We start from the raw sequence: 20995 nt of genomic DNA, 5'->3' as shown, positions 1-20995 counted from the left end.
TTTCAAAGTCAATAAGAAGGGATGGAGCTATATAATCTCCATCGAAATGATACTTGCATATGCCAATAAATTTGCATACCAAATATCATTGACTTAACATAAGCAGTTCATCTTAAACTGATCCAATCACAAACTAATACATGTAATAGATAAGTTTCAAAGTCAATAGACTGTGTCTAAGGGGTGAGGCCAATTATTCTCCATGGAAATGAGATATACCAATGCTTATACAACTGAATACCAATTAAAATTGGCCTATCAATAATGGTTCCCCTTGAATTGACACATTATCGCTGTCGTAGTTAATACCACTGTCCTGTGGGCAGTCCATACATAAATATAAATACATTAGCACCTGCAATCACTCCAGTTTTTGTTTGGGTTCGTGTTACTTAGTCTTTAGTTTTCTATGTATTGTGTACTATTGTTTGTCTGCATGTCTTTCTTTTTTAGCATCGGCGTTGTCAGTTTATTTCCGACTTCTGATTTGTTTTCACCTGTCCTAAGTCAGGAACCTAATTTTCAGTGGTTGTCGTTTGTTGATGTGGTTCATAAGTGTTTCTTATTTCTTGTTTTGTTTAATAGATTTGACCGCTGGTTTTCCTGTTTGAATGGTTTTACACTAATCATGTTTGGGGCTCTTTATAGCTCGCTCTTCGATGTGAGCCAAGGCTCCGTTTTGTAGGCCGTACTTTGACCTATAATTGTTTACTTTTAATAATGTGACTTGGATGGAGAGTTGTCTCATTGGATCTTCTTACAAATTTTCCTATATCTATTATGAGTTCAAATGTCTCTCTGGTATATTTCGATTCTCTTTTTAAGAGAATAATATACGTACGGATATCTAAGTGAACGACACAAAACTGATGCATCCACGGTAGTGAAGCCATAGCAAGTAAACCGATTCGATTTGTTCCTTTGGAGAATTTCCACTACTCCTTCTCCTACATGTGTATATGATTCTATTCTTGTAGGGTTCAATCCTGGTTCTGAAATTGAATTTATTTTGTATACCCTTCAATCTTCAGCCTGACGTTCATATTATACGGTAACATTCATGTAGTGGGTTTTTATTTAAATCAACTGTTTAAGATCTTTTTGCAATTTAAAAGTGGCACAAAAAAGAATGCAGAAACGACATTATAATGCAAATCAAAAGTTAAAATAAAATCGGAATTTCTATATAATTAACCTGTAAAAGGGTTAGTTTTTTTTCTTTAAGAAACAATTATAAAGACTCGATAACAGTTTTTTAAACACAATTTAATACAAAAGTCATGTTAAATGCTCCGAACGTAATGTATAAGCTATTCTATATTAATCCTGATACCTAAAACAAAAAATAAAACAATAACCATGCATTCTGATTAAAATAAAAACAACAGAACTCACTCCATAAAATACTACAAAGAAATCTAACCAACTAATGCTAAATCCGACTTTATATTACCCATACTCGTCACAAGTGGGGATATACAGTTATCTGATCATCTTCTACTTTTCAATACATTTTTATTCTTCTTCTGTAGACATTAATTTACCGCAAATTTGTTGTGAAGATCCCCAAAAAGAAATGCAAAAAAAAAAACCAGTTCATTTTATAAGTTCTTACAGAGTTAATTAGTAAAGCTAAGACACAACGACTAACAACTGTGTGCAAAAAAACTAAACAGAACTCTGTCAATTGAGCAACCTATGTACCCCGGAACGTAACGCAGTTCCTGCTCAATTAGTTGAAGTTGTGAGTTCATGTACCCCCATGTCCTTATCGGTAATATAATATATCAAATTTAGTAAGACATTTACACAAAAGTGAGAATGGAGAAATTAAATACGACTCATTATAATCTCTCGATTTTATCTTCTGCAAAAGTATAGCTGTACAAAAACTACCCTTTGCCTTTGGTTTAATAGATTCCATGTAAGCAGCAACCCTTTACAACGTGAAAGTCTCATAAGGAACTCAATCGCTCAAATTTTGTATGAGCTTTTTTTATATAGGATGCAAATATAAAAGCTAAAATAATGATATTATATAAAAAAGGGAAAGTGCAAAAATATGAAAACAATTTCAATAATAGGGGTGATACAGTCAATAGTGTGTTATAATCTGAATCACTATTAAACAAACATCTATGTCAAAAAAGAAAAAAGCAAAATGGTACATTTGTATATAAACATTATAAGGACAAGGTACAGAAGCAAACTTATGATATAGTTTAATTCTTAAGCGACTATTACTTCTAATTTTAACGATTAGATCTAAATATGAATCAGACATAGACGTGTGTTTTTATATATAGTCCTTTGTCAATAAGACAAAAAGAGATAGATGCGATTTGCATTTAGACCAAAATCTGAAGTTATCGGTGAAATGGCATCTCTGTACATCGTTTTGGCATATGTTTATCCATTAAAAAACCCTGATCTGTAATTTAAAAGAAATATATACATCGTATATTTACCATGAATTTGAACTTTAAATTGTCTTTCTATGACAGTAGATAGTCTTCTGACACTGCAACTAATAACTCCGGAGTCTGATGCTATTGTATTTTGTATAACCAGTTTACTTATATATCGTGTACCTCTCAATTTCTTTGAGTGGATCAAATATCGTCCATCATCGGTGTCATTTATTTTGATTTTTGCAGATGTTGTATTATCGATTCTCATCCACTGACCGATAGAATAAAGAAAAACACATTAAACATGTTTGATTTTTTTTGGATAATTAAATGATAATTAAGGAATGACTGTAATATGTTTTCTGTCTATGAAGAAATAACATAAAAAATTTGGTGCACACTGAATAACGCGCGTATAGACAGAAAAAATATTACAGTCATTTCTTATCATTTAATTCTAAATTCCATTTTAAACCGTAGAAAACCATGAAAAAACGTTGATGACGTCACGGTCACATGACTAAATTATGTCCATGGGCTCATAACAAAATAACGTCAGCCAATCAGAAGACGCGTTTATACATCCAAAATTAAATTATTAATAGTTATCAAAAGTACCAGGATTATAATTAAGTACGCCAGACGCGCGTTTCGTCTACATAAGACTCATCAGTGACGCTCATATCAAAATAGTTATAAAGCCAAACAATATAAAAGTTGAAGAGCATAGAGGATCCAAAATTCCAAATACGGCTAAGGTAATCTATTCCTTGGACAAGAAAATCCTTAGTTTCTCGAAAAATTAAAACTTTTGTATCAGGAAATTTATAAAAATGATCACATAATTGATATTCATGTCAACACCGAAGTCACTAGACTGGTGTTACCCCCGGGGACGAAACGTCCAACAGCAGTGGCATCATAATGTAATTTGATAGAATGTTTGAAGGTATTGTCCGATAAAAGGGAAGCAAAAAAAACATGCAAATAAACTCATCACAGATTGACATTTTTTATTTGCGCCAAACGCGCGTTTCGTCTACAAAAGACTCATCAGTGACGCTCGAATTAAAAGAGTTAAAAATGCCAAATGAAATACGAAGTTGAAGAGCGCTGAGGACCAAACTTTCCTACAAGTTTTGCAAAATACATCTAAGGTATTCTATTCCTGAGGTAGAACAGCCTTAGTATTTCAAAATTCTAAGTTTTGTAAACAGTTTATTTATAATTATGACCATATCAATGATAATTCATGTCAACACAGAAGTACTGACTACTGGGCTGGTGATAGCCTCGGGGAATAAAAACTCCACCAGCAGAGGTATCGACCCTGTGGTTGTAAATAAACTCATCATAGATAACAGGATTTTTTATTTGCGCTAGACGCGCGTTTCGTCTACAAAAGAACCATCAGTGACTCTCGAATAAAAAAAGGTTTAAAATGCCATATAAAGTACTAATTTAAAGGACATTGAAGATCAACAATTTCTAAAGGTTTTGCCAAATACAGATAAGGTAATATATTCCTGCAACAGTTTCATCTTGCTTTGTAAACATAATCGATGGTTTTTAATTTTAGATTGTAGCTTGTTGACATCAGGATATTGGATACATGTAATTGTTTGGTCTATCTCCTTGTGGAATTATGTGCATGCGTTCTCTTGGTAGTCGTGGCGGTAAATTAAATTGGTAAGTGTAACTTTTTCTCTTGAAGAAACATCCAAATTTTTAATTCATTGCAATTTCAATACTAAATGAAATACTATGTAGGATACAAATTAATTCTAAAATCGATAAGATTTTCGTATATTCAGTAACCAAATCAGTTACTTGAAAAAAAGACTATTGAATCAATTAACAGCAGATTGTATTTTTTCATGGTTTGCTGGCTTTTAGATTTTTTTTTCAGTTATGGGTAGGTAGATAAAGAGGAATCAATGCATCAATTTTGCGTTGTAACATTCTTAAAATACCAAAAGAAAAAGCCAGATATCTAATAAAATTCTCTTGCAGTAATATGTTATTGGTCTAGCTAATTGGTTAGAATTTTAAAATGTGGTGTCACTACGTATTATATTAGATTCAGGAATATCAAAGCCCAACACATGAAAAATACATTGCTCGCTTTATGTTAAAGATCATAATTATGTTGACCATTATAATTTTTTAATCGTGTTTATAAATTGTGGTCTCGACGACTTCAGTTTCTGTTTGTCATTGTCCAATTTCTCAGTGTTAAAGTCGAATGAAGTTCGCATTCATATGAATTAATGCATGTAGTTGATTAAAAAAAGAATAAGATTTAGATCATGTGGGTGAAACAAATACAATTTTCATTTACTTACTTAACATTACTGTGAATGATAGTTGTGAGAGATAGACTCCAGTAATTTCAATGCATACATGTATATAACCTTACCTCGAAATAGGGTTCTTCATAAGCCTTGACTTTACATCTAAGAATTATTTCATCGTTTTCCCCGGTTCCATAATTACTGAAATAAGGTGATATGAACTCTAATCCAGTTACATTTGGGATATCTAAAATGAAAAATTAAATCTTACAAAATATATCATCAATTGCATGTACACTAGAAATTTGCAATCGATTTAATCGTAATTAAATGAAAAATGTACTCTTCAGTTAATATACCAAATTGGTAACACAAATTGTTCACATATATTAACGTTTATTATACACATCAATCTCCATAGAATAAGGTATTTCTTTGTAATCATCGTTTATCAAATTTTAAAAACTATTTTTTTCTGGATTGAAATATATTTGAAATATATGAATAAGCATATTTACGAAAAAACATAATTCATGAGTTTCCCTATTAGATACAAAGGCTCTACTGATAAACATAAAATTATCAAAATTAGTTTTTGTGTACTTCATGATGGATTCCAATTGTGGAGCATAAACTATTTCCCTTCAGCAGCACATGCTTCACTCCCGTTTTCGTAGAGATTCGTGTTGATTTAGGAAAATAACACCTAAGGACGTTCGCTGCTCATCGGATAGCAGTCGGGTAGAATTCGTAAACAGGCCCGATCAAGAATTTGGTTACGTTTGGTCGTGGAATTGGACAATCGGGATCATCGAGTTGATCTGATCGGCAGTGTGAACCTAGCTTAAGACATTGCTAATAACAAGATAGAGGGATACTTTTTTTCATGTCATCAGATGTGAAGAGTCACAGATGAAGCTACTTGCCCATAATAAGCTTAAGAAAAATAACTGTATTTTGTTTTCCGATGAAACAAGATCAGTTGTTGAGAAGTCAGGTATTCCACTTTAGAGGATTTTGTAATATGCCTTATGTAAAAAATTTGTGCAAGAACACTTCCAATTCCATATGGAAGCTGACTTGAGCTTGACACTTAAAAATTGTTGTCTGTTGATCTTTAAAATAATTAAGATATCATTATAAGATAAATTTCTAGAGCATAGAATATAATTAAATAATCATTTTACAGTTATCAGCACTTTGGTGTTGACATGAATATCAAATTGTCATTTTTATAAATTTACTGTTTGCAAAAGTATGAATTATTCGAAATACTACAAATTTTCTTATCCCAGGCATATATCACCTTAGCCGTATTTGGCACATCTTTTTTTTTTAATTCGGGGTCATAAATGCTCCTCAACTTTGTACTTGTTTGGCTTTCTAAGATTTTATTGTTCAAATATTTGTCCTTTTTTGGAACTCGACAGATTTTCTAGCACAAACACATATTTAAACTTATTTTTGTTCTGCATTAACATCAATTTTTGCTCAAAGGACACCAGAAGCACTTGAGTGCACTTCCAAATATTAAAAAGAAGATATGTTATGATTGCCAATGAGACAATTCAAACAAAAGACCAAATAACTCAGAAATTAAGATCTTTTGGTCACCATATGGCCTCCCCCAACAAGCCAAGCTCATACCGCATATTCAGCATGGTAAAGACCACTGATGGTGATTATATAACAAACGAAGAAAAATAAAACTGAGATGCATAGTGCGACAGATAAGGCCATCGTGGGTGTCACCTTTTTACTATTCCTTCCGGAAAAAGAGATTTCAAAGCTAAGCATACGGAGGAAATCTACTTGACTCATTAGAAAGACTTTCTTAGTTGACATCTTTAAGATTTAGAACTCATTATGTATCTGAAAAGTAGAACACGTTGGTAATGATCAACAATCAGTCATCACGCGCTTCACGAATGCGTATGTTCGACTGTTTCATACTCATAAACGACTCATTTCGTGGAAAAACTTGTCCATGTATGCCAGTTGTATTTTAAAGGACAAATGTTTTTCATATTTCATTAATTCTTACTTGAATTATTTATCCCTTTCCCATCCAGTTGATTATTTTTATGTTATCACGCTACGTGTGGTTAGTTTAATCTAAGTTCATTGGTTTAAACTCGATTTTGATGTCAAATTTTCTTGCTCTTCTATGAAATTCCTATTGTGACTTCACAAAAATGCGACCATGATTGATAACGTCACGTAGAAAGAACACAAGTATTTTGCATGTCGTTCGAAAAAATTTAAATTGTTTTGCACATCGTATAAAATCATATAGAGAAACAGGTTTTACCCCAAATCTCGAGCAATACAATATTAATCCACTCTCGACAGTTTCATTTGAAATATATAAAACGCTCGGCGAGCCTCGCTTTTTAAATTTTAAAATTTCAATGTCTCAAGTGGACAAATACCATGATAGGTTTATAGTTTATTTTGATCCCTTCATGTACATTGTAAATTATCCCATATAGAAATAAACCACGATATATTTCACTGAATGACGTATAATAATTAAGTATGTATGTACATATTGTGTATGTCCCTGCCGCTAGTCGAACGAAACAATACGTTTTATTCTTGATTGTCTGTCCGTTCGTCCATCCTATTTTTGTTTCCGCACTTTAACTATTTTTAAATATCTCTCATTAACATTTCATGAACTCATACACAAAGCTTAAAATCAACATTCGTTGACAGAGTTTGAGTTTGGGCAGTGAGTCACTAACCGTTGTAGATTTATACCCCTTTACAACTCTTTACGTTTTTCTCATGCAAATTTTCAAAAAATAATGCACCATGCTGATAACCAAAACTCGCGGACAGAGCTCTAGCGTTATTCCCTTTTTATAACTGTAAAATTTGCATATATTTTACGTAACTTCACTGTAATCCAAGTTTGCACCAAGAAACAAAAGCTCAAATTTGAGCAACAGGTTTTTATAATGTAAATGGGAATATTGCAAAGTTTCTTCGGAGGCATTAGTGTCCTCAGATTTTTCCTACTTCATTTCATCAATTTTCTGTCTTAAAAATCTGCTGTTTAAAAATTTAAATAGAAAATGCGTAAATAATCAAATTCAATCATCTGGCTATCCGGCGGAAGGAAATAAACATACGCAAATATATGTGTTTCATATAAATAAACTCGAGCACAATCGAAAAATGGAAAACATGTTTTAAAACAAAACAGCGTGATGTTTTTATCAATTGTCGCTACTGTTTATTCATTGTCTCTCCTGTTATTCCCAGTACATGGAAATACATGTAGTGGTGATAGTAACTGTGAAGATATCGTCACCATGCCGTTATTAGATGGTCTGAGAGCGACATTAAAGGCGGACTTGGATGTAAAGAATATGAATGACCATCTGAAGACATACATTTCGTTGGAGATTAAGAAAGGTTTTGAAAATGCGATGAACGATGTTATGAATCAAATAGTGAACAAAGGAATTGACGAAATCAATACTACTATTATAGCAGCTATTCAGGAAAATCTGGCAGGTATTTGTTAAGTATTTATCAAATGTAAATATGGACATTTTCACTAACTTCTTTTGGGCATGTATAAATTGTGTGCCCTGAATCAATACACCATTCCATTTCTTTTCTATTGTAGAAAGCGTATTGTGCTTGATGTAAAAAATACTCATAAATTTTCGTCATTCTTTTTATTCTGTGGATAATTTGTATTGTCTTTCTCCTACAATGAAAATTGTAGTGAGTCAAAGACGTCGTTTTTAGTCTCAACACACGCCTCTGTGCTAAAAGTGGTATGATCGCAAATAAGACAACATAACCGAACGGCAAAGCCCATACAGCATAGTCAGCGTAAAATACCTCGAAATCATAGTTTACTTGTTTTGGTCAAATAATTTTCAGACTACAAATTGTTATGTAGTCAAAAGACAACATAATTTGCCCTTTCATCAAAACTATCAGATAACTGTAAATTTTAGTTTATTTTGTGTTTCATCCTGTGATTGTCAGTATGGTAATACTTTATTTGTTTTGTTGTCCCTAGAAACTATGTTTTATTGTTTAAAAACATTTCCACACCATCTTTTGAAAATCCATGTATAATGTAAGCAATCATTGTGCTTGTTATCTCATAATTGCATCTTTAATAGTTTACCATATACTGTATTACTAAAGAATTATTTCAGTATTTTGTGCCAAGAGACAGAAATGAAAATTCTGAAACAAATCGAATATTTGGTGACATATGCAGATTCTTTTCGTCCTTGATTAAACACGTCATAATTCCAAACGTTTTGCAGACAACTACTACAGAGTTGGAAATACTCCTACGGTTTTTTCATTTTAAATTTTATATCAAAATGTCTACACTGTCGGCACAAGCTACGCCTAAAGTGGTCATTTGATTAATATTCCGATAACTCTATTCAAAATTAAATTTAAATATTTCCTTGAGGTTTTACAAACTGACGGTAAGAACATTTTTTCATCTTGATGAGGAAATTAATCTTTTTATCTTCCTCGTTTAAGTTTTAAAATTAAGTTCAGATATATAACACACTACAATTGATAGACTTTACATTAGATATTATCAGATACTGAAATTTAATGTGAATCATTGACAATAAATTAAAAAAAAAAGATTTGAAAAATAAAAAGAAATAGTTGGAAAATAAGTTTGACATCAGCGGCACGCTTCTTTGTTCACACCATAGATACAAATAGCTGAGAAAGCTGGACAGATATCCATATTATTATAAGAGCTGGTGTTTGTTTATTGCGTTTGAATCTCTGTTAAATTTGGACTGAATTCCTTTTATAATTGATAATTCGAAAGAAGTGAGAATTAATTATACAATGTTCTATATTAGGGATAGGTACCACATCAATTTCACAAATGATATAATGGTTGTACAAAGTTTATTTATAAGCACAATATTGGTATGTATGAAAGAACATTTAGCCCAGAGTAAAACTATAGTCAACTTCTGCTTTCAGTTTATACATTTTACATAAACAGAAATTGGTCTAGCATTGTGTGCAACTAAATAAAAACATCCAGGAATAAGATTTAATATACAGTATTTCTGTTTTATTTTGATAGCTGATATAGTAATTGTAATACCAAATGTCACTGGCATATGACACCGCTGTTATTAATAAATTTGATATCAAAATTATTGACCTCGTTAACTTCTTAATTATGTTCTTGTGTGTTAAGATACATATATATTGTTTTGTTGTTATTTCCACTAAATTACGAGTCGTGGAACTCTAAATTTATTTACTTTATGGATTGAAAGTTATTCAATTTTGTTATACAGGGAAAGGCGTAACATATATCCGATGGGGACGTAAAAGCTGTCCTGCAGGTGCTGACATGATTTATACAGGTAAATAGTTAACAGAGAAAAGGGTAGATTAGAAATAAATACAAAGTAAAATCCTAAAAATACTGAACTCCGAGGAAAATTCAAATCGGAAAATCCCCTAATCAAATGGCAAAATCAAAAGCTCAAATACATCAAACGAATGGATAACAACTGTCATATTACTGACATGGTATAGGCATTTTCTAATGTAGAGGTTTACAAGGTATTTAAATTTGATAGACGCTCCATCTAATTCGTTCGATAAGGTCTATACTATTTTTGTGTTCGGTACACTATAGAATATATGTGGTTGATTTCTGGTAATATGCAGTCGTCATGATCGTACAAAAATAAGTCATGGACAATCAATACTTCACAAAAATAAACGATTTCTTAAATGAAAATAGAATTAGTCTTTCATTTTTAAGACATTGTTCTGGCGTTGGATTTTGTTTTTATAATTGACTGGATGCAATTAAACGTTTTTTTTTAATAAAGCTAAACAAGTGTGCACAATGTATATTTTAAGAACATTAAGAACATTGCCAGGTTAGCGGAATAGTATGGGAGTTGGAACGACAAAACCAATCATGTCTCCCTAATTATCGGGACAATAGAAAACACCAATCATATAGCAATAACTAGTTATATAGAGCCTACTGTGAACGTATTTGTATAGTCCTTGGATGGTGCAAACTTCCCACTAACACATACACCATTACACCATTACACCATTCACCATACACCGTTACACAATACACCCTGTGTCATTATACCATACACGTTACACCTTTGCACCTTACACCTTACATATTACACCATGATGGAAAAATGTCAGTATTCACCTCAGAAGCTAACAAAACCTTTAAATAGACTTATTAAGAAGGGATATAGTTACGATACTGTTGTCAGGTCATTAAAGATTGCATATTTTGGCGTTAATATTGATTCACTTATAGGGTCTTTGCATCGGAACTAAACACATTTTTTATTAATAAACCAGTTGTTGGCATGACACGGGTTATGTTCTTCTCATATATGTTATGATGGTATGATACTAAACCCCTCACGGGGAGGATTGTGCCTGATATTCATATGATGAAGACATAATTGTTCAATCAGTTTAATTGAAGTCCGGAGCTGGCATGTCAGTTAACTGCTAGTAGTCTGATGTTATTTATGTATTATTGTCATTTTGTTTATTTTCTTTGGTTACATCTTCTGACATCAGACTCGGACTTCTCTTGAACTGAATTTTAATGTGCGTATTGTTATGCGTTTACTTTTCTCCATTGGCTAGAGGTATAGAGGAAGGGTTGAGATCTCACAAACATGTTTAACCCCGCCGCATTTTTGCGCCTGTCCCAAATCAGGAGCCTCTGGCCTTTGTTAGTCTTGTATTATTTTAACTTTTAGTTTCTTGTGTACAATTTTGAGTTTAGTATGGTGTTCATTATCACTGAACCAGTATATATTTGTTTAGGGGCCAGCTGAAGGACGCCTCCGTGCGAGAATTTCTCGTTGCATTGAAGACCTGTTGGTGACCTTCTGCTGTTGTCTGCTCTATGGTCGGGTTGTTGTCTCTTTGGCACATTCCCCATTTCCATTCTCAATTTTATTTTTATCAATATTATGAAACTTTGTCTACTGCATCGATGAAGCCTATTACAGTTGAAACAAAGGATACACCATATATAGTTATGTATATATATGCCTCATACTTGACATAAATCAAGAATTAGGATTGGTTGGCAAAAAAGAGCTATTGTCCGCATGATTATAGTTTAAAGGTTTGATTGGCTTGCTTGCTTTGTTTATACTAATGTTTCCTCAAGCTTTGTAATTAAGATTGAAATCCACAGTCCATATATATGCAGGGCTTCAGTTTGTATACAGTTAATCAGTTTCAAAGTAAATAGTTTTCCGTAACACTAGTATATATTGATAGAGGATAAATTGAGGAATCAACAAAACAAAAAAAATATGGGGGTCAATGTGCTTGTTTCTTTCTTGCTTTTTCATAGCTTTATCATTGACCAGTTAAACTTCTGAAAAACTATTAACAAATAGATAAGATTTCATAAGACTTTCACAAATGGGTTATTATCATACATGTAAAAGGTTTATAAAAAGAAAAATGGGGGTCCATGGGTATTCAAATGGATAAAACTAGAGGATTTCGAAAATCTGACAAAAATTCCAAAACATGACAAGTAAACATCCTTAACCAACGGATTTACCTTCACCAGGAACGCCCAAAACTTGACATTTGTAAGTAAGGGATGTGTAAATACGTAATAAACTATTGACCAACAGCGGTGACCTACAAAGAATAGTCAAATGCATCTAATGATTACTGTTAAGTCATCTATGATTTGTGTCTGAAGCGCTTATCTTGATGTCCTCCAACAATAACGCTCAAAGCCAAATATGTGGAAGCCAATGGTGTATAAGTACCGAAACAATTGAAGAGCTGTATCATAAACAAGTACATATGTACATGTAAATGATAGTCAAATCTATCTCAGGTCAACTTTACTTTAGGAGTTGAAAAAACAACTTTGTAATAATTTATAAATCCAATGACAATTTAAGAATGTATTCCTATGAATAATGCCAGCACCAAAGTATTGACTATTGGGCTGATGAGATCATCTGAACCTGTAGTTTTACCAGTAGCGGTATTGACCCAGTGCTAAAAAACATGCAAATAACACAACGTAATAAATTTCGTGCGACTGGAGGTCTTTTCTGGATTTACCTTCACCAGGAAGTTTAAAGACAAATATTTGAAAGCTAATGATGTATAAAAACCGTAAAAAATTAAGAGTTATACGACAATTCGGTTTAACGAGAGAAATGATCGTGAAAGAATATCTAACGGCGGTCAAGTATTGAGAGACGATCGTGAAAGTTCTGGTAATGGATCGTGAAAGACATTTAATCGAGAAGACATATAAAAGGTCAATACATATTCTAATTTAATTAATTACACAGACAAATTTACGACAAAATAAAACTGTCTGTCAAAATAGATCAACATTATGATCAGTATGTGAGAATATCCAGTTTAAAAAGTATATAGTTATTACAAAACAACAAAAGGCAGATTGCTTCTCGATATTTCAATGACATAAAAAATGTAAACAAACATGATTTTTTCACAAATTCGACTAGAAAAACTACTTTAATACGAATAAGGGCATTCTATTTGAATTAATCAAATGGTTCTCATAGTTATTTTGTATAAACATAATCTGAAACTTGGTTAATAAAGAACTATTTACACAAAAATTGATTTTTCGGATGTGAAAGATCACGTACCGCATTTCGGAAGATCGTGAAAAGGATCGTGAAAGATCTGATGCTAGGAAGACGTTTAAATTATTCTTCAATTATATCATAATTAATATTTGTTATTGGTATTGAGAAAAGCTATTTAGGTCAACATCCTCAATAGCTTTAAGCTTTTCAAAGTATTAATATTTTCAGAAAATGAAATGTAAAATAGTTGGATGATTGTAGGATAAGGCTTTTTATTGTCATGTGAAGTACTCACTTATCACGAGTTATAGGTGACCACATTTTGTATATTGGATCCTATAAACTACATGTCCGTCAGACAGGATTGACCTGACCCCGAATTTGCCTTATTTCATGGATGAAGATCTATTTTTGTGGTCAAATCCGTATCGCGGATTCGTTAAGCCTAAGAATAACGGTCTGTTGTTATTATTGTGAGGTGTACATTTTGACGTTACGCACGTTATTGCGTCAATACCTTGTAATCAACCAGTTCACACTAATAAATAGTTTTTTTTTTATAAAATCATAACAGTTAGTTATATAAAATTTATATCCATAGACTAGACAGGTAAAAAAAAACTACAAATGGTTTTATCATATTTTACAATAGTTTAAAATAAGGACAACATGTTGACAAAACGTCAAAAATATGCGTGTCAGACGTAACAGACTATAGGTGTCAGACCACCAATTAAAAATCCCTATCTGTTCAACCAAATTTTGCAATTTTCACAGCTTTCTAAATATTTTACCTTAAGTTTAACTGCAAGGAAACCAGGTATATCCTGAATTGTACATGTATCACCTTCCTACATGCCAATTTTCAACCAATGTTTAAAGTCTTGTAACAAATTTCTGATTTTGAAAAGACAGGTACTACCAAAATAACTCCCGGTTTTCTGGAAATCTTAAATTAGTGTACTATGTAGCGCATTAATCCTGAATTTTTAATGCAAACTCATAGACAAGTGAATTTTGGCTCAAAATGGTCTAAATATATTTCCCTTTCACCAAAAGTTTCATTTCTGCAAATTTGTTGGTTAGTTCAAGTAAACAATGACATCAAAAGCACTATTTTGTGTCAAAGTAGGACTACTTTTACGTTCTAAATTGGAGGGAGTAATTGGTGGTCTGACACCTAAAGAGCCAAAAAAGTTGCTCAGAAATCTTTGCTTTGCTTTATTCTTAATCCTTAGTCAATTTGAAGTCAGAAACATCCTATATGAGCATAATGTGACTTATATTACAAATTTCACAGCTAAATTTAAACTGACTGTAATGTATGACTTTGATAGAAAATACTTGAAAATTTCATTTTGGACTACAGGAACATAAACTTTCAATATCAAGATCAGTTTTGTTGATTTTTTTCTTGTTTGTTCTACTTCTTAAAAGACTTTCCACAATTTTTACAATGGGTTAAGTAAAAAATTCAAGGTATTGAAGAGTCAAGGAATATTGACCCCCCTTTTTTACACCTGGTGAAATTAATGGGACTATTAAATGATCAAAAGTGCAGTCATGGTCATTTAACTGTTTTTATTTTCTATCAGTTGATACAACTTAAGACATAAAACTTTCATTTGAGAAAATAAATGGGATTTTTGTGAGTTTTTGCAATGTTTACATCAGGCTATGTTATCTGCCAAATACATGCTATGACGCAATGATATAAGGGATAAAAATCAAATAATTTCATTAAAACCTGATGACAAGAACTTTTTTTAGTGGTAAAATAACCATGTTTTAATGTTAATACCACAGAAACATCTTGCTGTGCATTTATAACAATTTGGGACATTTTTTATGTGAAAGCATATTGTCAGGGTGGGAAAAGCTAAAAATAGCACAAATTCAGGTCTAAGGCTCTAAATTTGCAATATGTGACTTTTTGCCACCAAAAAGATTGAAATGTGACTACTATCACTTCATATGATCAGTTAAGTACAAAAAATCAATTGTTTTCTGAATTTGGGGTTTCACCGCATTTCCCTTAAAGGTGTCAGACCACCAATTAAAAAGCCCTATCTGTTCAACCAAATTTTGCAATTTTCACAGCTTTCTAAATATTTTACCTTAAGTTTAACTTCAAGGAAACCAGGTATATCCTGAATTGTACATGTATCACCTTCCTACATGCCAATTTTCAACCAATGTTTAAAGTCTTGTAACAAATTTCTGATTTTGAAAAGACAGGTACTACCAAAATAACTCCCGGTTTTCTGGAAATCTTAAATTAGTGTACTATGTAGCGCATTAATCCTGAATTTTTAATGCAAACTCATAGACAAGTGAATTTTGGCTCAAAATGGTCTAAATATATTTCCTTTTCACCAAAAGTTTCATTTCTGCAAATTTGTTGGTTAGTTCAAGTAAACAATGACATCAAAAGCACTATTTTGTGTCAAAGTAGGACTACGTTCTAAATTGGAGGGAGTAATTGGTGGTCTGACACCTATACGCATGATAACTTTAGCAGGGGTGTTTGTGTTCTTCAAAACAGTGTTATATCCGCGAAAATTTGAATGAATGATATGCTTTATTATTAAAGTATTACAATATTGCTGTATATGAGTTCCTATAACGACCAATGCTATTTTTTGGCAAAAACAAATAGTGTTCATTATGGTCAGATTTTGGAAAATATTAAGTTATCAAAATTTATAGGTTTTAAAATATAAGATTATATGAAATTTCGTTTGTGTAAATTATGCTCACATAAATACATAGATAGAACATATCAAAATCCAATTTTTGCAGCACTCACACCACATATAAAAATGCAACGGCTTCAAGAAAATGTCTTGCAAGATGTCCAATGTCGGATTTCGCTGCTTTTTACAAATAAACTGTCATTTTCGAAGTTATTTATTGAAAATTTAGATTGGTTGCATGTCAAATAGTGCTTTTTCGTAATTGTACTTTAACTCTACAAAACAGCTAAATACTTTTCGATAATTTGTGTAGTCAAAATGACTTCGTTTTCAAAGAAATGAAATGTCTTGCAAGCTTGTCCACTGGACGATTTTCATACGTTTTCAACGTTGTCGATTCGGGACGCTATTTATGGTGGATCATCTGTATATATTTCCTCAGATAGAATTTTCTTGATAGTCAGTTACTATCAACAAGATCACACAGTATAAAAAAAGCCAATGACTAGGGTTGTTCAGTTTAAAAACAAAAATGTATTACGAGAGGATAAACAATCATCTTTTTCAAATTTTCAAATTTGGGAAACGTTAAAATGATATTTCTTATTTCTCTGCAACAAGATTCATACAAATATAGAACATGAAAGTCAAAATAAAATAGGGCCTTAAGCGTGGTTTTATACCTCTCCATATCATACAAAGCTTTTAAACCTGTGAGATGAATATAATTACCTTTTTTTCTGACAATCGTCTCATCTTAACCTATAATTGTTCCGGTATTAAAGAAAGTAAAGTGAATTTTATAAGCAAGACCCGTTTAACTTGTTATTCACGACAAACTTTTTTTCATTAAAAAAAAATATATATATATCTTCTTCCTTTTCGGATTTAAATGGGGAAACATTGCATTTTATTACGTTTTATGTCAATTGGTCTCTTGTAGAGAGTTGTCTCATTGGTACTCATCATACCGTATATATCTTCTCATTTCATTTATAGACTAATGCATTACCCAAATACGATATATTTTGTTGATTGTTGCTTACGTTACTTTCAGTGGAAAATATTTCATGCATATTCAGTACAACCAAACATTAAGAAGTATCCATATTGATGTACTACAAAACAAATATTGTAAGCGAAATAAACAAAATATCCCCAATAATCATTAATCGCCGTAAAACGTAATAATTTAACGTTACCATTTAGACGCAATATCGTGCGTAACGTCTTTCGACTCCTGCAAGGTTTCAAATAACATCGAACACATTATCATGCATCATTCGGCAATGCTCGTTTTATGTTGTCTAGCCTTTTGGATATATATACCTGTATGCTATAGCGCCATGGTATTTCGTGTATGGTTTACATGTCTGTCTGCATGTTTCATATATGACCATGATGACGTCAATTGTATTTGATATATTATTGAATGATAGTAAGATGTCTATCTCTGGCTGTTGGTCAGGGTTCATATACTATTGACCTTATGTTTCAAATTAATTGGCCAAGCATAACTTTTACATTTATCAGTTTCTAAGGCACTGTAAGGATCGGAACACATTTATTTGGTCTACGTGAAATTTGTAGAGATCTGTATGTCATGGTTCATCTGACCTTGCACTCTTTTTATGAACCATTGACAATCATAATTTAAAAAAAAAAGATGTGGTATGATTGCCAAAGAGACAACTATCCAAAAGAGACCAAAATGACACAGACATTAACAACTATAGGTCACCGTACGGCCTTCAACAATGAGCAAAGCCCATACCGCATAGTCAGCTTAAAAGGCACCGATATGACAATGTAAAACAATTCAAACGAGAAAACTAACGGCCTTATTTGTATAAAAAAATGAACGAAAAACAAATATGTAACACATAAACAAACGACAACCACTGAATTACAGGCTCCTGACTTTGGGCAGGCACATACATAAATAATATGGCGGGGTTAGACATGTTAGCGGGATCCCAACCCTCCCCCTAACCTGCGACAGTGGTATAACAGTACAACATAAGAACGAACTATAAAAAGCAATTGAAAAAGCTTAACTCATCAGATTGAAAAAAATATGTTAAGCACATTCAGCGCATTTGACACTTCTAGTAAAACCCTTGATATTATAGACGTTCCACAAATTAACTATCATAAGTAAAGCAAACGAGACATTACAGCATTTGCGCTCTAGTATTCTATAGTATGTAGTATATAGTTAAATCAATCCACATCTGCGTTGTATAAACAGATCTTAGGAAAGTACTGTTGCACAAAATGTTGGTTCTCGTTCAATCTCAAATTACTCAAGACATGAAAGATGCTGTTTTGCTGTAATTTTTTGTTTGATGGATATCATTCTGGTATAAACGTTGCATATCCATATTATTGGCTAAATAGTGTCGGTCTGCCTGAATTGCACTTGACCGATTCTGAGAGCTGAATCTTTCAAACTTATTAAGAGACGTTTTTAGTTATTGTTTTTTTTTAACTTTCGAGGTATAGTGTTGAATAAAAAAAATAGCTTTAATGTTCATCCTTATCAAAATAGTTACATGCTTCAACCAGTTGTAGGTTTATCAAATGGTAAAAGAAATACTGATTTCTGATTACTAGTAAAACGTCTGGTCACGCATTATCTTTCACGATCAAAATAATGCGTTGCCTGATCTTTCACGATCAAGTTTGATGGATGTTCAACAAATTCAAGGTTTTCATATACAAATTAATGCTTTTAAGAGAAGAACATAACCTTCATTTAACTGTACTATCAGATACACCAAAGATTAAATTTCAAATATATCACAATAAACTGAAATATGACCATTATAGGTACAAAAAAACGTGTTATTTGTAACTGATTTCATAGACATGCATTGCACTTTTTGTGTTTTTTAATAAAGTACTGCATATTTTCTCTATCTTATTTCACAGTTATGTTGAGGAAGTTAAACCATTTTGACAGACATATTTTTTTGATCGGGATTTGTTCCGCGTTTTGAAAATAAAGCGATTTTTTCAAAGATTCTGACCTTGAATTTTCATTAAATGTCTTTCACGATCCGTTACCAGAGCTTTCACGATCGTCTCTCAATACTTGACCGCCGTTAAATATTCTTTCACGACCATTTCTCTCGTTAAATCGAATGACACCCGTGGACAAACAAAGACCAAAAAGAATAGCCAAATCCCTCTAGATTCATCTAAAACTGAGAGAGATGAAACGTTTGTTTCTTTATAATTTATGAATTTATAAACAGACAATATTATAAAATTAAGTTATAAAACATGTCAGTACCAACGTATTGACTACTGAGCTGCTGACACCCACATGATAGCCCACTAGCTGCGATATCGATCCAGTGCAGTAAAAACTGAAAACAACACTATATAAATTTGAGGGTCCGACACGCTTATCTAGACCATCTTTTATAAGGAAGGCTCTAAGCCGAACAAAAGTTTATAAGTAAAGTATAATATACAATCAAGACTGAAATTTATACTCACATAAATAGCCACATAATAAATGGAGAACAATCCAGTCAGCTTTCTAACAGCTTTTTCACTCTCAGCATATATAGTTATGTGACAACTTAAATGTTGCCTCTGCGTAATATAAAAACAAACTTTTTATGACAATTTGATGCACGTTATAAGTGGTTATCATCTCATATTGACATTAAGATTAACAAAATTATAACAGTTATTGTGTAATTTCCATTGTTAATTAAATAATTTTTAATCTTAACATAAATAATTTTCGCACGATCTGGACTTATGCCAACTTAAATTTTAATATGATAATTTCAAATCATGATGAAAATTGTATTTATTTTCGTATTTTACATTTCTGTGAGATAAAAGTATAGCTATACCGAAAATAAGGAGCATTGTCATGGAATAACTTTATCGGTACCTTGTTTCTGCACCAAATGCGGATTTCGACAATCAATGTCTCTTCAGTGATGCTCGATGCCAAAATATTTATAAATACAAAGCTTATAAAAAAGATATAAAGCTATAAATAAAAAAAAGATAACCTTGACCAATTTCAAAAACAATAAGTATCGATAGAATGTAGAACCATGGACCTTTATAACTGTTTAATAAAATGGAGAATGGAAAGGGAGAATGTGTCAAAGACACAACATCCCGACAAAAGAGCAGTACCACAACTTGGACTTTTGTCTCTCAATTTATGCAGTTTTGATACAATAAAACAAAATTGCATGTTTTATACATACTTGCGAGTTTGGAATATAACGCACATGTAAATACCGTACATATTTTGATAATTGAATTGGCATTTGTATTGATGGGACCAGAAACAATTTTGATATGACGTCAAGTCGATATTTTGTTTACAATTTATGATTCGTTTTCTTTTTTGTTAGTGCACTTATGCATCGGGATCTTTCTTACATCTTTTCTATTAGATAGAGGAGACGATATATTACTGATCCCCGTGAACATCTGATGTATTCAGTTTTATCAATGGATAGGCTGCAAGCGGAGTTCGAAGATTATAATGACAATACAGTTTAAAGTCTGGAACATATTTATACTTACAGTGAGTTTCTGGGCGCCTATATACATCATAACCCTCATATTAAGCTATAGTTTGGCGCACAATAAGATTATGATTATCCAATATACCTTGTAACACATCATTACCTCTGGATATATAGTTTATAGTAGTATACAGTTATATATACTCAAATATCACTTCTGTTGATCAAGTTACTGTTTCTAATATTTAAGATTTAGGTACTATTTAATTGATAATTATCTCAAATTGCATTACTTTCACTCACATTTAAAATTATAATTTGTGGTACAAGGCATGATAAAGTCAATAACCCATGATAAGTAAGTGACTAATTCGTCTTAATAACACTTTGTGTGCATTAGTCTCCTTGAATACTTGTACTATTTTAAACTACATGATCATTTTTATT

General features: G+C 32.0%; 1 long non-coding RNA gene across 1 annotated transcript; it reads right to left on the bottom strand.

Moving 5' to 3' along the window:
- Nucleotides 1-847: 847 nt before the first annotated feature.
- LOC143084414 (uncharacterized) lies at nt 848-19636 on the bottom strand. Its single transcript, XR_012981062.1, has 4 exons — nt 19545-19636; nt 4831-4952; nt 2469-2682; nt 848-992 (listed from the first exon to the last, which is right to left on the bottom strand). It is a non-coding gene; the product is annotated as an uncharacterized LOC143084414 (long non-coding RNA).
- Between the last annotated feature and the right edge of the window lie 1359 nt (nt 19637-20995).

The sequence above is a fragment of the Mytilus galloprovincialis genome, chromosome 7 (assembly GCF_965363235.1).
Source record: "Mytilus galloprovincialis chromosome 7, xbMytGall1.hap1.1, whole genome shotgun sequence".
NCBI classification, from domain to species: Eukaryota; Metazoa; Mollusca; class Bivalvia; order Mytilida; family Mytilidae; genus Mytilus; species Mytilus galloprovincialis.
Note: the sequence above shows the minus strand (reverse complement) of the source record. Positions and strands in the feature narration are given on the sequence as shown.